Source organism: Adiantum capillus-veneris, chromosome 7 (assembly GCF_014529385.1).
Source record: "Adiantum capillus-veneris isolate H3 chromosome 7, ASM1452938v2, whole genome shotgun sequence".
Classification (NCBI taxonomy): domain Eukaryota; kingdom Viridiplantae; phylum Streptophyta; class Polypodiopsida; order Polypodiales; family Pteridaceae; genus Adiantum; species Adiantum capillus-veneris.
This window is the reverse complement of record NC_140937.1, coordinates 54,334,032-54,349,468: the sequence shown is the minus strand read 5'-3', so window position 1 is coordinate 54,349,468 and position 15,437 is coordinate 54,334,032. Positions and strand designations below refer to the sequence as shown.

General features: G+C 44.0%; 1 pseudogene; it reads left to right on the top strand.

Moving 5' to 3' along the window:
- Positions 1–10,375: 10,375 nt before the first annotated feature.
- Positions 10,376–11,421, top strand: LOC147453871 (gibberellin receptor GID1B-like; annotated as a pseudogene).
- Positions 11,422–15,437: the final 4,016 nt, after the last annotated feature.

Sequence of the window (15,437 nt, the reverse complement as noted above, 5' to 3'; positions counted from 1 at the left end):
CCATCTCGTGGTAGTTCGTGCGTTTTCAAAGGAGTGCACACGAGATATGGCCATGCTCATGGCATATGTGATTTCGACATTCCCAGAGAAAACACCACCATCTTTGGTGGACAAACACTTACCACTTGACCTCGATACATCAGATCACTTGCTTAAAGAAGAGCATCTACATGGACTTAGGGAGCTGCGTTTTTGGACAACTGTATCGTTTTCGCAACAAGAAGGCAGCACTCAGCTTTTAAACCCTAAATCTTGCCTTCCACACTAGCTCGGCATCCGGTGCCTTGCCGATCTTGTTCCTCTTCAGATCATCAGATTTCAGCCATACTTCCATTGTTGTTTTCTCTGTTTTCAGCCCACCAGGGACTCTAACATTGATTCCCACCCTCTATACCGTTCCATACACTACCGAGAGCATAGGAGCATGCTGAAAATTGTTGGACAACAGCATTTTCATCACCTCGCAGTTGTGTTTTTGGGTGGACATTAGCCTCTTGGCTGTGTTTTTCACAGAGGATAAAGTTACCTCTACTAGGACCCCATCTCGTGCTGGTCCATTCGGTCTCTCAGTGATTGTTGTAGTACACACAGTATCTTTGATCATCTACGAGCATATAGTCCTTGGAAGATCCATTCATTCCAGTCATCATTCGGCTATTGTGCACTCGAGAGGAGCTGATGACTTGTAGTTTGCTACGGACACACACGTGCACTCATCAAAGGATTTCACACAAGATATGTCCATGATCATGGCATATATGATTCTGACAATCCCAAAGAACACACCACCATCTCGGGTGGACAGACACTTACCACTTGACCTTGATACGTCAGATCACTTGCTTACACGAGCATCTACATGGACTTAGGGTGTAAGGTGCAGCGGAAGTGAATGTTGATATGATCAAGATGTGTGCTCCAAACTGTGCTCAAGGGTTCCTTTTACTTATGGAAGGGAGAGCCTTCCATTCCTTTAGAGAGAGAGTGTAGTGATCACAAACAAATTGAATGCTATTGTGAGTGTAAGTGTTGAGACTAAGAGAGAGAGAGAGAGAGAAGAATACGACACCATAGGGTTCTCAAACCCTCCTCCGAGGGCCCCCTCTCTATGGCGAGAGAGGTCTATGCTATAGATCGCACAAATCTGGTACAATGGTCTAGATGCAATGAACTTGCCGACGATGTCGACGACAACGAGGACAGGCTGAAAACTAAAAATGCTAGGACTGAAGTGCTAAAATGTAGAAAACATTGACTTTCTACTGAAAACTAACACTATGTCGGTGAGGATGGCGATGGCGACAACTCAACGACGATGTGCTGAAAACAGAGATGCTAAAATATAAAATCAGCGTGCTAAAACTGTAAACACTGGCTGACTCGATGGTATGACAAGGATCCCCTGTAGGTAGGTGAGATGTGCGAAGCTAGGGACTGAATCTGCAATGGCTAAGGGATGAAAACTGAAAACACTGACTGACTTGGTTGATCTAGCACCGAAAAACTACAAAACGCTAGGCCTGATCTACAACTAAAAACACCAAGAAACGTTGGGGCTGATCAGCTATAAAAAATGCCAGGCTGATCTTGTTCGCTGAAAACGCTAGGGTTCTCTGTCAGTATATGGGATTCCGACATTCTTCCCAAAGCCATCTTGGGTGGACAGACACTTACCACTTGACCTCAACACATCAGATCCTTTGCTTACACAAGAGCATCTACATGGACTTAGGGAGAAGATCTTCGATCTCTTCCTAGACAAGTTCATGGCTTGGAATCTAGAGACTAAGTGGGACTTCGGTGCTTTGAATCTCTTGGAGAGTTTCCTTGCCAGATACAGGAGATGAAGCATCCCGCGACTACATCCGGAGTCACCCGGAGCCTGCTTGCTTAGATGGTAGTGCAGTTACTCTTCTACACTCTTGATCATTTGGATTCCTATCTTCAGAGTTTCTTACACAAAGGATGAAGTTACCTCTTGCCAGGACACCATCTCGTGCTAGTCCATGCGTTTTCTCAATGACTGTTGCAGTACACAGTATGGGCATAGAGTCCTTGGGAGGTCCATTCATTCCAACCATCATTCAGCGATTGCCCGCTCCAGAGGAAGTGGTGACTTGTGGTTTGCTATGGACACACCTATGCATTCATCAAACGAGTGCACACGAGATATGGCCATTCTCATGGCTTGTGGAATTCCGACATTCCCAGAGAAAACACCACCATCTTGGGTGGACAGACACTTACCACTTGATCTCAACACGTCGGATCACTTGCTTACACAAGAGCATCTACATGGACTTAGGGAGCTGCGTTTTTGGACAATTGTATCGTTTTTGCAACAAGAAGGCAGCGCTCAGCTTTTCAACCCTAAATCTTGCCTTCGACACCAGCTCGCCTTGCCGATCTTGTTCCTCTTTAGATCATCAGATTTCAGCCATACTTCCATTTCTACGTCTCTACTTTCAGCCCACTAGGGGCTCTAACATTGATTCCCCACCATCCCAACACCTTCTACACCGTTCTGGACATTGCCGGGAGCATACGAGCACGCTGAAAATCAATGGAGAGAGGTGTTTTTATCACCTCGCAATCACGTTTTTGGGTAGACAGCAGCGTTTTCGCTTCTGTTTTTCACATAGGATGAAGTTACCTCGAGCCAGGACATCATTTCATAGTGGTCCGTCCGGTCTCTTAGTGACTGTTGCAGTACACAGTATCTTCGTCATTGGGGAGATCCATTCATTCCCACCATCATTCGCCGGTTACGCACTCTAGAGGAAGTGGTGACTTGTGGTTTGCTATGGACACACCTATGCACTCATCAAAGGAGTGTACACGAGATATGGCCATCCTCTTCCGTCATTCTCAAGGGATCGATAACGCTTGGTCCTTTTCCTTATCAACCTATGCAGATAAAATATAGTGGAAGCTTTGAAATTCAAGAAGCTTTTGTCTACATAGGAGTTTTTATGCTCAGACCAGAATGCAAGACAAAAGTCTCCGCATCAGCGATTTCGCTCTTACACAAAGCTCAATCCGGTTAAGCCAGAAGATGGGGTGATTCAATCTGGTCTATTCTTTAGTCTTTGTCGGGAATGGAGGTCTTGATAGCATGCCTTCAATATATTTTGGTGTAAGCTAAACAAGCCAGCCATATCTCTTAGTGATCAAAGGGATACAGAAGTTTGATTCCGCATCGCATGATATGGTTTAGATTGATATTCGAGCCCCATTGAGCTATATGAACAAATCCTGTGGCTAATTCCCAATGCCCACACAAATGTCTTAGTATTCGTTGATGTTGAGGAGGGCCATCCTTGGCACCTACCTCGCTGCTGAATGAGGTGGCTGTCTAGCCTGACCTCGACGAATCCCTCTGGACTACCTACTAGGTGACATCTCGTTGTCCCCTAACGGTGAAGAAGCCTTGGTTCTACTCCTTTGCTCTGATTGCGTCGAAGCAAGCCTTGGTCATCTTAGGATAAACGCTGGCTAGCAGCTGGCTGCTGATGTTGTCTTACTTCAAGACACCGTGTCTCAACTGCGCCCATCACAATCCAGAGATACTTAGAAGGATGAGCGACCCCGTCCCATCCCGGGTGCTTTAGAACTCGTGGCTTCGTTGTGCTCGTGGCTTCGTGCAATCTGTTCTGCTTTTATTTCAGCGATGAGTTTTCGCTTATGTTTCACATGCATTACTATCGGCTGCTGAAGTGGATGTTTGCGCTCCCAATGTTGGGGATGTTCTTTACTCTGCTATGGCTTCATGCTGAAGAAGGCTTCCGTCATTCTCAAGGAATCGATAACACTTGGTCCTTTTCCTTCTCAACCTATGCAGATAAAATAAAGTGGAAGCTTTGAAATTCAAGAAGCTTTTGTCTCCATAGGAGTTTCTATGCTCAGACCAGAATGCAAGACAAAAATCTCCGCATCAGCAATTTTGCTCTTACACAAAGCTCAATCCAGTTAAGCCTTGGTCATCTTAGGATAAACGATGGCTGGCGGCTGGCTGCTGATGTTGTCTTACTTCAAGACACCGCGTCTCTGAACTGCGCATACATTTTGTGGTAGCATCCTTGTACCTGTTCCTACTTCCTCAGAAGTGGTCTCTTTCCAGTTCTCTCGAGCCCGAATCCATGAGGGTGGAGTACTCCTAACATGCCTTCCATCCAAGGCGCTGTTTACCCACCAGATACAGGACATAAGGCATCTTGCGACTACATCTGGAGTCATGGCTTAGATGGTAGTGCAATTACTCTTTTACACTCCTGATCATTTGGATTCCTACCTTCAAAGTTTCTTACACAAAGAATGAAGTTACTTCCTTCGAGGACAACATCTCATGGTGGTCCATGCATTTTCTAAGTGACTGCTGCAATACACAGTATGTTCGACATCAGCTTGATCATCTACGGTCGTAGAATCCTTGGAAGATCCATTCATTCCAACCATCATTCGGCGGTTGCACACTCCAGAGGAAGTGATGACTTGTGGTTTGCTATGGACAAACCTATGCACTCAACCAAGGAGTGCACACGAGATATGGGCATGCTCATGGCATATGGGATTCCGACATTCCCAAAGAAAACACCACCATCTTTTGTGGACAAGCACTTACCACTTGACCTCGATAGGTGAGATCACTTGCTTACACAAGAGTATCTACATGGACTTAGGAGCTGCGTTTTTGGACAACTGTGTCGTTTTTGCAACAAGAAGGCAGCGCTCAGCTTACCAGAGGAAGTGATGACTTGTGGTTTGCTATGGACAAACCTATGCACTTAGCCAAGGAGTGCACACAACATTCCCAAAGAAAACACCACCATCTTTTGTGGACAAGCACTTACCACTTGACCTCGACAGGTGAGATCACTTGTTTACACAAGAGCATCTACATGGACTTACGAGCTGCGTTTTTGGACAACTGTGTCGTTTTTGCAACAAGAAGGCAGCGCTCAGCTTTTCAACCCTAAATCTTGCCTTCCACACCAGCTCGCCTTGCCGATCCTATTCCTCTTTAGATCATCAGATTTCAGCTATACTTCCACTGCTACATCTCTGTTTTCAGCCCACTAGGGGCTCTGACATTGATTCCCCACCATCCCAACACCTTCTACACCATTCTGGACACTGTCGAGAGCATACGAGCACGCTGAAAATCAATGAAGAGAGGTGTTTTATCACCTCGCAATTATGAAGTTACCTCCAACCAGGACATCATTTCGTAGTGGTCCGTCCAGTCTCTTAGTGACTGTTGCAGTACACATGTCACATGACACATCCCAACCCTATGTGTCCGTGGACAAGCTACACCACAGCAGGGTTCAGTCAGTCCGATCAAGTTAGATTAGCAGTGATCTGGCACTTTTGTGAGTCTATTCGTAGACCGTGCATGCCTAGTCACTTAGCATAGATGCATATCCTCCGGTTACACACAGCATGATCATCGGAATTCCCATCAGAATCCATTCGCATCAGTTAGGGGAATTTTCCAGTGCATTTAGCCTATTTTCCTATTTATTGGGATTTTCACTTATTATTTTTAAGTGACTTTCCTACAAAAGTAGGTAGGGCAATTTTGCTAAGTTAATATATAAGCAAACCAAAGTTCACACTTTCTGGCAGAAGAGGCAGTAGGAGCACCTTGCTCAACAGGCAACTTCTCAGCAAGACCAACCCCCGTGACTACTCTGGCGTTTTCTCCACAGAAGACCTAGCGTTTTTGCATCAGATCAGCCTTGGCGATTTGTGCACAGCAGATCAGCCCCGGCGTCATCACGATACAGCAGATCAGCCTAGCGTTTTTGCATTTGCAGAACCCCGGCGACAGAAGGACCAATTTCAGCCCCTGGCGTTTTTGGATTTCAGCAGCAAATTAAGACCGGCATTATTCACCTAAAGTGTAGCAGATTCAGCCCGTAAAGACCATCAGTTTTCAGCCCTAAGAAACCTCATTTTTCAGCCAAGAAGACGCAGCCAAAACAGTCATTTTCAGCCTTGAAACAGTCCCAGAAATTCAGCATCTAGAAGATCTCAGATTTCAGCCCAAGTCGCCGTCGTCACCACCGTCGTCGTCATCGGCATAGTCCCATTGCATCAGTCCATTGCATACGCATTGTACACCTTTGTGCAATCAAAGAATAGACCACTCTCGCCGACGAGAGTGGGGCCTTCGGAGGAGGGTTTTACAACCTCTCGGTGTCGTATCTCTTCTCTCTCCTTCTCCTTGTCTCATTCACTTGCACGCACAATATCCACTCACTTTGTTCGTGACCACAGCACTCTACAAGACGGAAAGCTCTCTCTTTCCCTAAGAACTAAAAGGAACCTTGAGCAATAAAGATCACTAATCTTGAGAAAATACAACATTCATTCCGCTGCACCTAACATTGCAGTACACAGTATCTTCGTCATTGGGGAGATCCATTCATTCCCACCATCATTCGCCGGTTACGCACTCTAGAGGAAGTGGTGACTTGTGGTTTGCTATGGACGCACCTATGCACTCATCAAAGGAGTGTACACGAGATATAGCCATGCTCATGGCATATGGGATTCCGACATTCCCAGAGAAAACACCTCCATCTTTTGTGTTTAAGTTATGGTGTTTTTAATTCTTCGTTAAGCCTTTCCATAATAGAGCCTTCCCACAACGAAGGCCTCTCATCGGCTTGGAGTCCTCGAGCCCTCGAGACACGCAAACATGCTAGCATAGAGGGGCCGGGGAGTAGTGAAGGGTCCTAAAGAGTACTCAAAGAATGGGACCCGTAACACTCACCCCTCCCCCAAAAAAGCTCGATGTCCTCATCGAGAGCACTTACATCATACAAAAAGCCATAATTCCCATTCTCAGGGACTGTCGTACTGCGTCCAGCGTCACACACATACATGTATCCCGATTTATCTGCCGCCATACTCTTCATCCAAGCAACCAGCCAAGGAAAGTCGCTCGACTGCCCTTTCCGCATTACCAAGTCATGCATCACCTCGGTGCCCTGCTGGCTGTAGTGATTCCATCTTATCCAACATCTCTTACTATCTAGAAGCATGAGCACAACCGCTCGCCATATGATCCACTCGTCATATTCCAACTCATGTTCCATTGTCCAAGCCACTAGCCAAACAAAACAGCTCCAATGAAGCGCGGGCTGGTGCTCACCGAAGCCCGCGTTCCCGCAAAACGCGTAGTGCCTTACATCAGCCATATCTTCTCCCCAAGCATCCTTGCGTGCTTCCACACCTGGATTGCAAAGCACCATGAATGCAACACATCCGTCAATCTTATCAGTCCAGTCTCTACCATTCTGAGTCTTCTTATGTGCATTAATACCGCTCTTCCACATGTTGCTTAGTCCCCTTCGACGAGGGGGAACCCCTCAGCCATCCCTTGTCCGGGTCAACATGAAATCCAATTCCTGCTGATATACATCACCGCACCGCTTAGGCATTCGCTGGCTCCTCGGCCCAGCCCGATATTCACCTATTGTCATATTTCCCCGACCTTCCATACCAGCCAACTGGCTGCCCTGTTCCATGCTGCTCCCAGTGAGCATCAGGTTCCAATACCAACAAACGAGTATAAAACAAACTGTGGGTTCTATATCCCAAAACCTCGAAGTACTGACATTTTTGAGAAAAATTTCGGACCAAACTTTACTATATCCTTGCATCTCACCCAGCTCTCTAGCCCGGATATCACATGTCCATGTCATCTGGACCATCGAGGGGGTAGTCCGATGAATCGCAAGACGCCTCGCATCCTCTTGTAATTCACCTCGTCGAGGGAAAATCCCACGGCCATCTGTGGCCTGCATTCGAACCAGCCCCTGCTGATCCATTAGGAGCAACACCTGTCTTTTTACCTCTCGTTTATCAAGACCAGAAAACGGCTCTAATCCTTCGGGCTTAGCCTTGCATCTGCCCAGCATGTTCCACTGTGCTGTTATCTCAACAGCTCTGCGTATGCGGGTCATTCCATAATCGAGTGCATTCCAGTATTGGTTACCTTCTCTCGGGTCCCATCGAAATCCTTCCAATATTCAGCCTTTCCACATGAGCGGGCCAAAGAAGCCAGCGACCCCCTTGCGGAGCCCCAGCCATGATGCATCATACCCCTACTTTCACATACCCGAACCTCGCAAAGCTGCCCACCCTGAGGCCCACTATCGGTCACTGCCACAGTTTGGCTCGAGATCCTCAAAAAAAATCAGTCAAAAACTTGCCCCATCCCTACACTTCAATGGGTAGCTCTCCCGTGTATCACGCAACCCAGCCTTGGGAATCAGCCCTTCGTTAGCTTCCAAGTCATGCATGTTTACGCACACTAGCAATTCCCCATCGTCTGAGGGAAGAGAGTCGGCAGGGTCCAGCTGACGCTCCTTATCATAATCCTCCCTTAAGTAGCCCGCAATCTCCAACATCACTTTCTTCCTTTCAAGTTCCTTCCTAGTTCTCTTACTTTCCACCCACATCGGATTCTCGTTAAGCCTTTCCATAATAGAGCCTTCCCACACCGAAGGCCTCTCGTTGGCTCGGAGCCCTCGAGGCCTCAAGACAAGCAAACATGCTAGCATAGAAGGGGCGGGGAGTAGTGAAGGGTCCCAAAGAGTACTCAAAGAATGTACTATCGACCTCACTCTAATCTAGCACGGCGCTTTCCCTCACAGGCTTGTATTCACCGATGTTGAGGAGGGCCATCCTTGGCACCTACCTCGCTGCTGCTAATGCTGCTAAATGAGGTGGTTGTCTAGCCTGACCTCGACGAGTCCCTCTGGACTACCTAATAGACATCTCGTTGTCCCCTAACGGTGAAGAAGCCGTGACTCTACTCCTTTGCTCTGACTGCGTCAAAGCAGGCCTTGGTCATCTTAGGATAAACGATGGCTGGCGGTTGTCTGCTGATGTTGTCTTACTTCAAGACATCGCATCTCTGAACTGCACCCATCACAATCCAGAGATACTTAGAAGGATGAGCGACCCCGTCCCAACCCGGGTGCTTTAGAACTCGCGGCTTCGTTGTGCTCGATGATGAATATACATCTTGTGGTAGCATCCTTGTACCTGTTCCTACTTCCTCATAAGTGGTCTCTTTCCAGTTCTCTGGGCCCGAATCCATGAGGGTGGAGTACTCCTAACACGCCTTCCATCCAAGGCGTTGTTTACCCGCCAGATACAGGACATAAAGCATCCTGCGCGACTATATCTGGAGTCCTCCAGAGCTTGGCTTAGATGGTAGTGCAGCAAGAAGGCAAGATACAGTTGTCCAAAAAGCTGAGCGCTGACTTCTTGTTTCAACCCTAAATCTTGCCTTCCACACCAACTTGCCTTGTCGATCCTGTTCCTCTTTAGATCATCAGATTTCAGCCATACTTCCACTGCTACGTCTCTGTTTTCAGCCCACTAGGGGTTCTGACATTGATTCCCCACCATCCCAACACCTTCTACACCGTTCTGGACACTGCCGGGAGCGTACGAGCACGCTGAAAATCAATGGAGAGAGGTGTTTTTATCACCTCGCAATCGCGTTTTTGGGTGGACAGCAGCCTTTTCGCTTCTATTTTTCCCATAGGATGAAGTTACCTGTAGCCAGAACATCATTTCATAGTGGTCCGTCCAGCCTCTTAGTGATTGTTGCAGTACACAGTATCTTCGTCATTGGGGAGATCCATTCATTCCCACCATCATTCGCCGGTTACGCACTCTAGAGGAAGTGGTGACTTGTGGTTTGCTATGGACACACCTATGCACTCATCAAAGGAGTGTACACGAGATATGGCCATGCTCATGGCATATGGGATTCCGACATTCCCAGAGAAAACACCTCCATCTTGGGTGGACAGGCACTTACCACTTGACCTCGACACGTTAGATTACTTGCTTACACAGGAGCATCTACATGGACTTAGGGAGAGGATCTTCGATCTCTTCCTAAACAACTTCATTGCTTGGATCTAGAGACTAGAGTGGGACTTTAGTGCTTTGGAATCTCTTGGAGAGTTTACCTACCAGATATAGGAGATGAAGCATCCCGTGACTACATCCGGAGTCATCCAAAGCTTGGCTTAGATGGTAGTGCAATTACTCTTCTACACTCTTGATCATTTGGATTCCTACCTTCAGAGTTTCTTACACAAAGGGTGAAGTTATTTCCCGCCAGGACACCATCTAGTGGTGGTCCGTGAGTTTTCTCATGGTATTTCCCGCATAGATGTTCCCAAAGAGTAATCGTTCCACCTCGAAGACTCCCATTATTATACATTAGATCCTGCCAACATAGCATAGAGAAATGTTGTGTCATTAGGCCTCTCTCAGCTCGAACGCAAGTTAGTTCAATGGGGTCATTCGCCCGGAAGGGAGCCAGCACTATCTACCATTGACAACCCCAATAACTCTCAATGTTGGTACACGCTGCAAGCTCTTTACTAGAGACTCACATCAGGGTCCTTGGCCCATCAGAGGCAATAGCCAACTGCGTTTGAGGCAGCCATTCTCTTGTTCTAGCTCTCTTTGATGCACCTTCAATGTTGCTTCTCGAAAGCATCAGATTCTCATGCTTCAAGCGATGCAACAGATAGGAAGAGACGCGTCATCTTCTACTCATGGGGGTGGGTTCGCAGTTATGGCTGCAGATGTTGCTTCTTTATGACCAGTTCTGTAGACGTCTGTGTAGGAGAAGTAAGGCAGTGATAATCTCTGTGAACTACAGAAGGTCTCCAGAACATTGCTTCCCGGTAGCATATGATGACTGCCATGCTGCTTTGGAATGGCTGGAGATGGGTGTTCACATGTTATGTTTGTGATTTGATCGATAAAGTAGCTGTTCGTAGCGTGCTGCACGAGGATTTAAAGGGAACGTCTTTAAACCACACAAGCTTGATCTGTCACAATGCGTGTTGATGGGTGATAGTGCAGGGGCCAACATTGTGCACCATGTGGGCGCCACGTGGGGGGCCCGCAAAGCATCGACACATCCACAAACTCTCCGGGTAACGGCACATGTCCTTTTTTGGCGGCAAGGAGAGAACTCCAACAGAGCTGTGCATGCAAAACAAAGCACTGCTTGTGAATGTGGAGAATGCAGACTGTCATTGGCGTGCTTATCTACCTCATGGATCCAATAGAGATCATCCTGCCTGCAACGTGATAGGCCCTAATGCGCCGGACCTGTCATCGCTGCAGCTCCCTCGGTCGCTAGTCACCATTGCTGAATTTGACATTGTGAAAGACTGGCTGCTTCCACACGGTTTGGGACGTACATTGAAGCCTGTCCGACTTCTCTATTATACAAGAGGGGTACATTGCTTCCATTTAATGGGTGACAAGAAGCTTGGATCACGCTTCATGTCAGATATCTTGGCATTTATTGATGACGGGGAGGGCAAACAAAGTCTGCAATCCACTATAACTTCGGTGAAGTGAGATTGTTCTTTTTGGATGTTGATCATCATGTCTGTCCAAGAGCAACAGACAATGCAATTCTGTGAGATGCAATGGCAGCAAGGTTACAAAATGGAGAAGTGTATAGGTAGAAAGTGTTTTTGCAAAGATTAATAGTGATGGACTCGGCAGAGTTCCTAGGAAGAACGGTCTCATTGGTGCCTTTAAAATATGTTAGCTCTAGACTGCTTGCATGACCCCTCTGCAACAGTTCACTTTCCTATTCAATTGTCCAGTCTCCAACTTATATAGTGGTTTAATTGAACAAGTCACATTAGTGTCTCATTGAATAACTTGTTATGCTTTCAAAAGTACACCACACTTAGCGCACAAATTAGTCAAAGCAGTGGCAAATACGATGTATTTCAATAGCCCCTCACTACTTGACCACATCAAGAATTTGTTTGCCTAGGTGAACATTTTGCATGGTGCCACATGCCTTCAAGTTGCAAGCATAAATGGTCAAGTTTGCAGACAAGCCTTGGTTGCTTCGCATTAGCTGAAACCGCCAGAGCTTTATGGCGGCCCAAACACAAGAAGTTGTCAAGAACTTGTTGGCTTTCAAAAGTGTATCACACTTGGCATACATGTCAATCAAATCTTTGTCAAGCATTATGTTGTTTTTCATCACATCTTGAATCTGTTGCCTTGATCGACTTCTTGTTGCCTTGGTTGATTTCTTGTATGGTGCCACATTCCTTCCAAACGCAAGGATTAGTGATTAGGAGAGATGCTTGCCTTCGCTTTTTTTTTTTAAATAGCCTAGGGCTTTCACCCTGGCCTTGCATATACCCTGAGATAACTGGAATCCAAGAGATAGCATTGCAAACATGAAGCTTACGAAGAACATGTGTGCTATCAAAAGTATATCACATGCTACATATGTCAATCAAAGCTTTACCAAAGCTGGTCAAGCATTGTTGTCTTACACTTGGAAGCTTTGTCCATTGTCTCCATTTGAAGATGGATGAGAGATAAGGAACCATCAAAAAGTTTTGCGGCTAGTATATATGCATCAAGTGAGAGGGTTCTACACATGCACTTGAGTGTCATATTTAGCACTTTGTATGTAAATAACTTTACAATTACTAACTAATGATCTCCTTATGGGTTTGTTTGCCTAGATTAATGTCTTTGCATAATGCATCATGCCTTCTCCAAGACAGACAAGAAGCTTGCCAATGGCTTGTGCTTTTGAGAGCACACTAAATTTGGCATACATGTCGATGAAAGCATTACCAAGCATGATGCTTTCTTTCAAGAGCCCGTGGCTAACTCATCGATTTCTTCTAGCTCATGTCAACTTTGCGTATAATGGCACATGCTTTTGAGACAACTTTAAAAAGGGCCCTTGCTTTGCCTTTGCCCCACCCTTCCCTTGCTTGGATACATCTTAGAGATGATATGGCTTGAAGAAGAAAATCTCGTCAAAGACATGCCATGCCTCCAAGAATACGCCTCATTTGGTGTTCATGTCACTTATATTGTGAAGCACAACGTTTTTTTGAAAGAGCCTCTAACTAACACTCTTAGGATGGATCTATTTTCTTAATATGCTTTTAAAGATGCCCAAGGGATTCAATCTTTATAGAAAAGGACATGCTACCTGTGAGCAGAGACTCTTAAAAATCCTTTATTTATGATTAGTACTTGGTAATTATGACCTCCCCTTTCTTAAGCTTACAAGAGTTATGTGAAAAAATTGAAGATACCCCTATCTTACATATAAGATTTTGTATGGTTCTTTGGAAATAAACTATGTTTATATTTGTGGCGTAGTAAAACTCTCGTGTGTTTTTCTAGCATCCGTTTATGTCGTTATACCTTGATGGGATTATCCTTATTTCCAAATAACCCTGACACCATAAGAGAAAACAAAAACTGAAGTATTCATTAAGTGTTCCTCAATGGTAGTGTGTGATACTTATAAACTTGAGTTGATTTATATGAATAGCGTCTAGATCTTGTAATAACAAAAAATTAGTCAAAATCGTGCTTCACTCAGAAGTTGCACAAAAAACCCAAGCGTGCTACATCAAAATTGAGCCCCAACATCTTCCATTTATAGGCATGTTATGTTCTTATAATTAAAACAATCAATAAAAAATATGATTATAATTCCTTTTGTAATTAGCATCAAATTATTTATAACTCTATATTCTAACTTCTTAAGTTTTACCATTTGCTAGTTTACAAGAAGCTCTTCAACATCTGCAAAGCAACTTAACATTTGACTATAACACAAGGTATGTCATATTTAAGAATATTTTAAGCACCTATAAAAAAACATATTTTAATATTAATATTTTGATAACCACAATAAGATCAAAAATATTTTCTTTCCAAAGTAGAATATTAGTGTAAGCTCAATAGAAATAATATACATATCAATATAAATATAATGAAATATTACGGTCACCAAATATACAAAATAATAATAAACAATACATAATTGAAGATGAAAACAAATAAACTATTACCTACAAACAAAGCATCCAAACTAAAACAAAAAGAAAAGCATACAAAGATTATAAAACATTTACATAGAAAAACAAACTTACTTCCAACTTTTGACATTTTTAATTTAGATTTTGATTCGTGGGTAAATATTTGTTCCAATTCGATCAAATCATATCGATATTGTTTGAATTGTGGAAACTTAATTTTTAAGTATGAAAAACAAAACTTAAAATATATAAAAAAAACAAATACCTATTTACGAGGATATGAATTATCTAATCCATATCTAACATCATTTCAAAATAACAAACAAGACAATATAGAAATTTAAAGCTGCTCCAAATGTTTTCAAAACAACATTAGAGGAAAATATTGGGTAACTTATCACCCAATTTATATTAAAAAAATATTAACAATGAATGTACATGAAGTACAAATGCTATCTACTTTAGATATCTCTTTAAATATCAATAAAAAAGATAAGATCTATAGCCATAGGTAATATAGAACAAAGATCATTATTAGATAATCCTCTATTTTCATATCAAAATAGTAATGATTTATTAAATATTCTAACAAAAGACTCACATGACATAAACACACTGTTGCTCTTTTTAGTAAAAAATAATCCATTAGTAAAAAAATTATATACTATATATGAACAACCACAAAAAACTTTAACAACTCCTAAAATTTCTTCTAACGTAATTACTACTTTACTAAACAAACATGCATCATCTTCTCCTTATGACTTAATGATAGTAGCACACAATACAAATTATTTAGGTATCTTAGATCAAGTAAACAACACACAACTAAAATTACAATACAAAATAGGTAAGTTATCTCATGGTGGGGTTATGTATGAAAGATTAAATAACAAAAAAATCATTAACTTATATGCAAGTTTAGATGGAGTATCTAGTTTAGAAGATATTACACTACAAGAGGCTATTCATATTAGCGACGCTCACACAGCGACGCTCAAAAAAAAAATTCCCGGCGTCGCTATGAGCGTCGCAAATTTACAAAGAAATTTGCGACGCTCATAGCGACACCGGCTGGGCTAAAAAAATAACCGAGCGCGCCCAAAAACTCAGATCTCAGATCTGAGTTTTTCGGCGCCCTCAAGCAAGGAGCAGGTAATGCTCTCCCTCTCTCTCTCTCTCTCTCTCTCTCTCTCTCTCTCTCTCTTTTTCTTCTCCACACACACACACACACACGAGGAGAGGAAGGAGAGCCAGGTATGCTCCTTCCCTCTCCTCATTCTCATGTTCCCTTCCCCTCTTTCTCTCTCCCTCTCTCTCTCTCTCTCTTTTTCTTCTCCACACACACACACACACACACGAGGAGAGGAAGGAGAGCCAGGTATGCTCCTTCCCTCTCCTCATTCTCATGTTCCCTTCCCCTCTTTCTCTCTCCCTCTCTCTCTCTCACACACACACACATACACACACACACATAGTGTTTTTGAGAGAGAGAGAGAGAGAGAGTACAAACAAAAACAAAAACGCACACACACATACATAAACAAAGAA